General features: G+C 46.9%; 1 non-coding gene across 1 annotated transcript; it reads right to left on the bottom strand.

The window, feature by feature from the left end:
• Positions 1-7,066: 7,066 nt before the first annotated feature.
• On the bottom strand, positions 7,067-7,260 carry LOC134938186 (U2 spliceosomal RNA). The gene has a single exon (XR_010180802.1). It is a non-coding gene; the product is annotated as a U2 spliceosomal RNA (small nuclear RNA).
• Between the last annotated feature and the right edge of the window lie 333 nt (positions 7,261-7,593).

Here is a 7,593-nt window from a genome sequence, read left to right as displayed (position 1 = left end):
TAGATGGATAGTATACTTGACGACACAGAGGTAGGTAGAGCAGTGGCCTTCCGTACCGTACTGCTATATATACTGGTGGTCACTGTCAGCAAACTGCAAAACTAAAATGCACCACAGGTATAGAATCTAGATGGATAGTATACTTGACGACACAGAGGTAGGTAGAGCAGTGGCCTTCCGTACCGTACTGCTATACAGGTTGAGTATCCCATATCCAAATATTCCGAAATACGGAATATTCCGAAATACGGACTTTTTTGAGTGAGAGTGAGATAGTGAAACCTTTGTTTTTTGATGGCTCTATGTACACAAACATTGTTTAATACTAGTGATGAGCACCGGAAATTTTTCGGGTTTTGTGTTTTGGTTTTGGGTTCGGTTCCGCGGCCGTGTTTTGGGTTCGAACGCGTTTTGGCAAAACCTCACCGAATTTTTTTTGTCGGATTCGGGTGTGTTTTGGATTTGGGTGTTTTTTTCAAAAAACCCTAAAAAACAGCTTAAATCATAGAATTTGGGGGTCATTTTGATCCCAAAGTATTATTAACCTCAATAACCATAATTTCCACTCATTTTCAGTCTATTCTGAACACCTCACACCTCACAATATTATTTTTAGTCCTAAAATTTGCACCGAGGTCGCTGGATGGCTAAGCTAAGCGACCCAAGTGGCCGACACAAACACCTGGCCCATCTAGGAGTGGCACTGCAGTGTCACGCAGGATGGCCCTTCCAAAAAACACTCCCCAAACAGCACATGACGCAAAGAAAAAACGAGGCGCAATGAGGTAGCTGTGTGAGTAAGCTAAGCGACCCTAGTGGCCGACACAACCACCTGGCCCATCTAGGAGTGGCACTGCAGTGTCGCGCAGGATGGCCCTTCCAAAAAACACTCCCCAAACAGCACATGACGCAAAGAAAAAAAGAGGCGCAATGAGGTAGCTGTGTGAGTAAGCTAAGCGACCCTAGTGGCCGACACAAACACCTGGCCCATCTAGGAGTGGCACTGCAGTGTCACGCAGGATGGCCCTTCCAAAAAACACTCCCCAAACAGCACATGACGCAAAGAAAAAAAGAGGCGCAATGAGGTAGCTGTGTGAGTAAGCTAAGCGACCCTAGTGGCCGACACAAACACCTGGCCCATCTAGGAGTGGCACTGCAGTGTCACGCAGGATGGCCCTTCCAAAAAACACTCCCCAAACAGCACATGACGCAAAGAAAAAAAGAGGCGCAATGAGGTAGCTGTGTGAGTAAGCTAAGCGACCCTAGTGGCCGACACAAACACCTGGCACATCTAGGAGTGGCACTGCAGTGTCACGCAGGATGGCCCTTCCAAAAAACACTCCCCAAACAGCACATGACGCAAAGAAAAAAAGAGGCGCAATGAGGTAGCTGTGTGAGTAAGCTAAGCGACCCTAGTGGCCGACACAAACACCTGGCCCATCTAGGAGTGGCACTGCAGTGTCACGCAGGATGGCCCTTCCAAAAAACACCCCCCAAACAGCACATGACGCAAAGAAAAATGAAAGAAAAAAGAGGTGCAAGATGGAATTGTCCTTGGGCCCTCCCACCCACCCTTATGTTGTATAAACAGGACATGCACACTTTAACCAACCCATCATTTCAGTGACAGGGTCTGCCACACGACTGTGACTGAAATGACGGGTTGGTTTGGACCCCCACCAAAAAAGAAGCAATTAATCTCTCCTTGCACAAACTGGCTCTACAGAGGCAAGATGTCCACGTCATCATCATCCTCCGATATATCACCGTGTACATCCCCCTCCAGTTTGTGCAAGGGCCTCCAAATTGCCTCTTTTTCCTGCCAGTATAAGTACGGACTGTCTGACGTGCCTACTTGGATGCGGTCACTCATATAATCCTCTACCATTCTTTCAATGGGGAGAGAATCATATGCAGTGACAGTAGACATGTCCGTAATCGTTGTCAGGTCCTTCAGTCCGGACCAGATGTCAGCATTAGCAGTCGCTCCAGACTGCCCTGCATCACCGCCAGTGGGTGGGCTCGGAATTCTGAGCCTTTTCCTCGCACCCCCAGGGAGAATGTGAAGGAGGAGATGTTGACAGGTCGCGTTCCGCTTGACTTGACAATTTTGTCACCAGCAGTTCTTTGAACCCCAGCAGACTTGTGTCTGCCGGAAAGAGAGATCCAAGGTAGGTTTTAAATCTAGGATCGAGCACGGTGGCCAAAATGTAGTGCTCTGATTTCAACAGATTGACCACCCGTGAATCCTTGTTAAGCGAATTAAGGGCTCCATCCACAAGTCCCACATGCCTAGCGGAATCGCTCTGTGTTAGCTCCTCCTTCAATGTCTCCAGCTTCTTCTGCAAAAGCCTGATGAGGGGAATGACCTGACTCAGGCTGGCAGTGTCTGAACTGACTTCACGTGTGGCAAGTTCAAAAGGTTGCAGAACCTTGCACAACGTTGAAATCATTCTCCACTGCGCTTGAGACAGGTGCATTCCACCTCCTATATCGTGCTCAGTTGTATAGGCTTGAATGGCCTTTTGCTGCTCCTCCAACCTCTGAAGCATATAGAGGGTTGAATTCCACCTCGTTACCACTTCTTGCTTCAGATGATGGCAGGGCAGGTTCAGGCGTTTTTGGTGGTGCTCCAGTCTTCTGTACGTGGTGCCTGTACGCCGAAAGTGTCCCGCAATTCTTCTGGCCACCGACAGCATCTCTTGCACGCCCCTCTCGTTTTTTAAATAATTCTGCACCACCAAATTCAAGGTATGTGCAAAACATGGGACGTGCTGGAATTTGCCCAGATTTAATGCACACACAATATTGCTGGCGTTGTCCGATGCCACAAATCCACAGGAGAGTCCAATTGGGGTAAGCCATTCTGCGATGATCTTCCTCAGTTGCCGTAAGAGGTTTTTAGCTGTGTGCGTATTCTGGAAAGCGGTGATACAAAGCGTAGCCTGCCTAGGAAAGAGTTGGCGTTTGCGAGATGCTGCTACTGGTGCCGCCGCTGCTGTTCTTGCGGCGGGAGTCCATACATCTACCCAGTGGGCTGTCACAGTCATATAGTCCTGAGCCTGCCCTGCTCCACTTGTCCACATGTCCGTGGTTAAGTGGACAGTGGGTACAACTGCGTTTTTTAGGACACTGGTGAGTCTTTTTCTGAGGTCTGTGTACATTTTCGGTATCGCCTGCCTAGAGAAATGGAACCTAGATGGTATTTGGTACCGGGGACACAGTACCTCCAACAAGTCTCTAGTTGGCTCTGCAGTAATGATGGATACCGGAACCACGTTTCTCACCGCCCAGGATGCCAAGGCCTCAGTTATCCGCTTTGCAGCAGGATGACTGCTGTGATATTTCATCTTCCTCGCAAAGGACTGTTGGACAGTCAATTGCTTGGTGGAAGTAGTAAAAGTGGTCTTACGAGTACGACTTCCCCTCTGGGATGACCATCGACTCCCAGCAGCAACAACAGCAGCGCCAGCAGCAGTAGGCGTTACACGCAAGGATGCATCGGAGGAATCCCAGGCAGGAGAGGACTCGTCAGAATTGCCAGTGACATGGCCTGCAGAACTATTGGCATTCCTGGGGAAGGAGGAAATTGACACTGAGGGAGTTGGTGGGGTGGTTTGCGTGAGCTTGGTTACAAGAGGAAGGGATTTACTGGTCAGTGGACTGCTTCCGCTGTCGCCCAAAGTTTTTGAACTTGTCACTGACTTATGATGAATGCGCTGCAGGTGACGTATAAGGGAGGATGTTCCGAGGTGGTTAACGTCCTTACCCCTACTTATTACAGCTTGACAAAGGCAACACACGGCTTGACAAATGTTGTCCGCATTTCTGTTGAAATACTTCCACACCGAAGAGCTGATTTTTTTTGTATTTTCACCAGGCATGTCAATGGCCCTATTCCTCCCACGGACAACAGGTGTCTCCCCGGGTGCCTGACTTAAACAAACCACCTCACCATCAGAATCCTCCTGGTCAATTTCCTCCCCAGCACCAGCAACACCCATATCCTCCTCATCCTGGTGTACTTCAACACTGACATCTTCAATCTGACTATCAGGAACTGGACTGCGGGTGCTCCTTTCAGCACTTGCATGGGGCGTGCAAATGGTGGAAGGCGCATGCTCTTCACGTCCAGTGTTGGGAAGGTCAGGCATCGCAAACGACACAATTGGACTCTCCTTGTGGATTTGTGATTTCGAAGAACGCACAGTTCTTTGCTGTGCTTTTGCCAGCTTGAGTCTTTTCATTTTTCTAGCGAGAGGCTGAGTGCTTCCATCCTCATGTGAAGCTGAACCACTAGCCATGAACATAGGCCAGGGCCTCAGCCGTTCCTTGCCACTCCGTGTGGTAAATGGCATATTGGCAAGTTTACGCTTCTCCTCCGACAATTTTATTTTAGATTTTTGAGTCCTTTTTTTACTGATATTTGGTGTTTTGGATTTTACATGCTCTGTACTATGACATTGGGCATCGGCCTTGGCAGACGACGTTGCTGGCATTTCATCGTCTCGGCCATGACTAGTGGCAGCAGCTTCAGCACGAGGTGGAAGTCGATCTTGATCTTTCCCTATTTTTGGAACCTCAACATTTTTGTTCTCCATATTTTAATAGGCACAACTAAAAGGCACCTCAGGTAAACAATGGAGATGGATGGATACTAGTATACTTATGGATGGACGAGCGACTGCCGACACAGAGGTAGCTACAGCCATGGACTACCGTACTGAGTCTGCTGCTAATATAGACTGGATGATAATGATATAAAATATATATATATATATCACTACTGCAGCCGGACAGGTATATATTATATAATGACGGACCTGCTGGACACTGTCAGCTCAGCACTGCAGACTCCTAAAGTAAGCTACTAGTATCAAGAAGATAGAAAAAAAAAACACCACGGGTAGGTGGTATACAATTATGGATGGACGAGCGACTGCCGACACAGAGGTAGCTACAGCCGTGGACTACCGTACTGCGTCTGCTGCTAATATAGACTGGATGATAATGAGATATAAAATATATATTTATCACTACTGCAGCCAGACAGGTATATATTATATAATGACGGACCAGCTGGACACTGTCAGCTCAGCACTGCAGACTCCTAAAGTAAGCTACTAGTATCAAGAAGATAGAAAAAAAAAAACACCACGGGTAGGTGGTATACAATTATGGATGGACGAGCGACTGCCGACACAGAGGTAGCTACAGCCGTGGACTACCGTACTGCGTCTGCTGCAGTGCTAATATAGACTGGATGATAATGATATAAAAAAATATATATATATATCACTACTGCAGCCGGACAGGTATATATTATATAATGAAGGACCTGCTGGACACTGTCAGCAGAATGCGTTTATAGAATAAAAACACCACACGACGAGTGTTTAACTTTTTCAGGCAGACAATCACAATATACTGGTGGTCAGTGGTCACTGGTCAGTCACACTGGCAGTGGCACTCTGGCAGCAAAAGTGTGCACTGTTAAAATATGTACTCCTGCTATAACTGCTCCCCAGTCTCCCCCACAATTAAGCTGTGTGAGCAGTGAGCACAGTCAGATATACAGTATTACATAGATGATGCAGCACACTGAGGCTGAGCACAGATATGGTATGTGACTGTGTCACACTGTGTATCGTTTTTTTTCAGGCAGAGAACGGATTAATTAAACTGGTGGTTACTGGTCACACTATCAGCAAGTAGTACTCCTAATATGCTCCCCAAAATTAGTAAATCAAGTGTCTCTACTACTCTCTAGTCTACTCTAAACGGAGAGGACGCCAGCCACGTCCTCTCCCTATCAATCTCAATGCACGTGTGAAAATGGCGGCGACGCGCGGCTCCTTATATAGAATCCGAGTCTCGCGATAGAATACGAGCCTCGCGAGAATCCGACAGCGGGATGATGACGTTCGGGCGCGCTCGGGTTAACCGAGCAAGGCGGGAAGATCCGAGTCTGCCTCGGACCCGTGTAAAAAGCGTGAAGTTCGGGGGGGTTCGGTTTCCGAGGAACCGAACCCGCTCATCACTATCAACAATACAGACTAGACGAGTATACCGTAGTGAATTTTCCCAGGGACAGCACATAGCAGGCTGTGGTTGCCATAGGAATCAGAGAGTTTTATAAAACCCTAATCTGAGACTATGGGGTCTATTTACGAAGCCTTGGATGGAGATAAAGTGCTTGATGCATCATCGCTTGGAGAGTGATAAAATGGAGAAAGAAAAAGTGCCAGCCAATCAGCTCCTAACTGCCATGTCACAGGCTGTGTTTGCAAAAATGACAGTTAGGAGGTGATTGGCTGGTACTTTTTCACTGTCCATTTTATCACTTTCCAAGCGATGATGCATCTGGCCCAAAGTACTAGCCAATCGGTTCTTAACTGTAATTTTGCAAACACAGCCTGTGGCATAGCAGTTAGGAGTGATTGGCTGGTACTTTATCTCCAGCGACTGCATCTCCATCCAAGGCTTAGTAAATAGACCCCTAAGTCACATCTTTATAGAGGGTGTGGTATGGAGGGTTGACAGTAACTAGGTTGACAGTTCCTAGGTCGACCACTATTGGTCGACAGTAACTAGGTTGACAGGGTTTATAGGTTGACATGGTCTAGGTCGACAGGTCAAAAGGTCGACATGAGTTTTTTATGTTTTTTTGGTGTCGTTTTCTCCGTCCAGTTACCGGGAGCCCCAATTAGTGCACTGTGTCCCCTTGCATGCCTCACTTCGCTCGCCATGCTTCGGGCAAGGTGCCTCGCTGCGCTCGCCATGCTTCGTGCAAGGTGCCTCGCTGTGCACAGGTTACTATTTCCAATCATAGTCCGCGTGGATCGTTAAGTATGAAAAGGTTCAAAAAAAAAGAAAAAATTTGAAAAACTCATGCCGACCTTTTGAGTTGTCAACCTAGAACATGTCGACCTAGAGACCCTGTCGACCTAGAAACCCTGTCAACCTAGTTACTGTCGACCAATAGTGGTCGACCTAGACACTGTCTACCTAATTACTGTCGACCTAGAGACCGGATACCCTTCATAGACGTGTTGGATTCAAAATACATAGTTACACCGGTCCCAGAGTTGTAATAGCAGGTCAATGTGGAGAGTGGATAGAGCAACACCTTCTTCCACCTTCAAAACATCTATTCAATATATATAATATAAATATAAATACCCCGTTAGAGGCGTATCAGATATTAAACTGATAAGAACATATACTACTCTGATATTAGCCAAAAGGCAGAAAGGTGATAAACACTGGTTGTCACTAAACTACCGTGTAAAAAGTGCAAACAGTACGGGGAGAACATACAAACTCCACACAGCTAGGTCCCAAGTGTGAATACTGCGAGGCAGCAATGCCAGCCAACACACCATTCGCGCTGTTCCTACATATTTAAACCTGTTTTATTCTTAGAGGGAAGCAATAATAACCGGTAATGTCAGGCGGAGTTATTGCTAATAAAGAATTACAGCAATATAGATATATATACATACATACATACATACATCTATACATACATATAGAAAACAGCATATTATATCCACATGTATAGCCATCCCAGAATATATTGGGGTGCCAGTT

This window comes from Pseudophryne corroboree, chromosome 6 (assembly GCF_028390025.1).
Source record: "Pseudophryne corroboree isolate aPseCor3 chromosome 6, aPseCor3.hap2, whole genome shotgun sequence".
In the NCBI taxonomy this organism is placed as follows: Eukaryota; Metazoa; Chordata; class Amphibia; order Anura; family Myobatrachidae; genus Pseudophryne; species Pseudophryne corroboree.
This window is presented reverse-complemented; position numbering and strand designations above follow the sequence as displayed.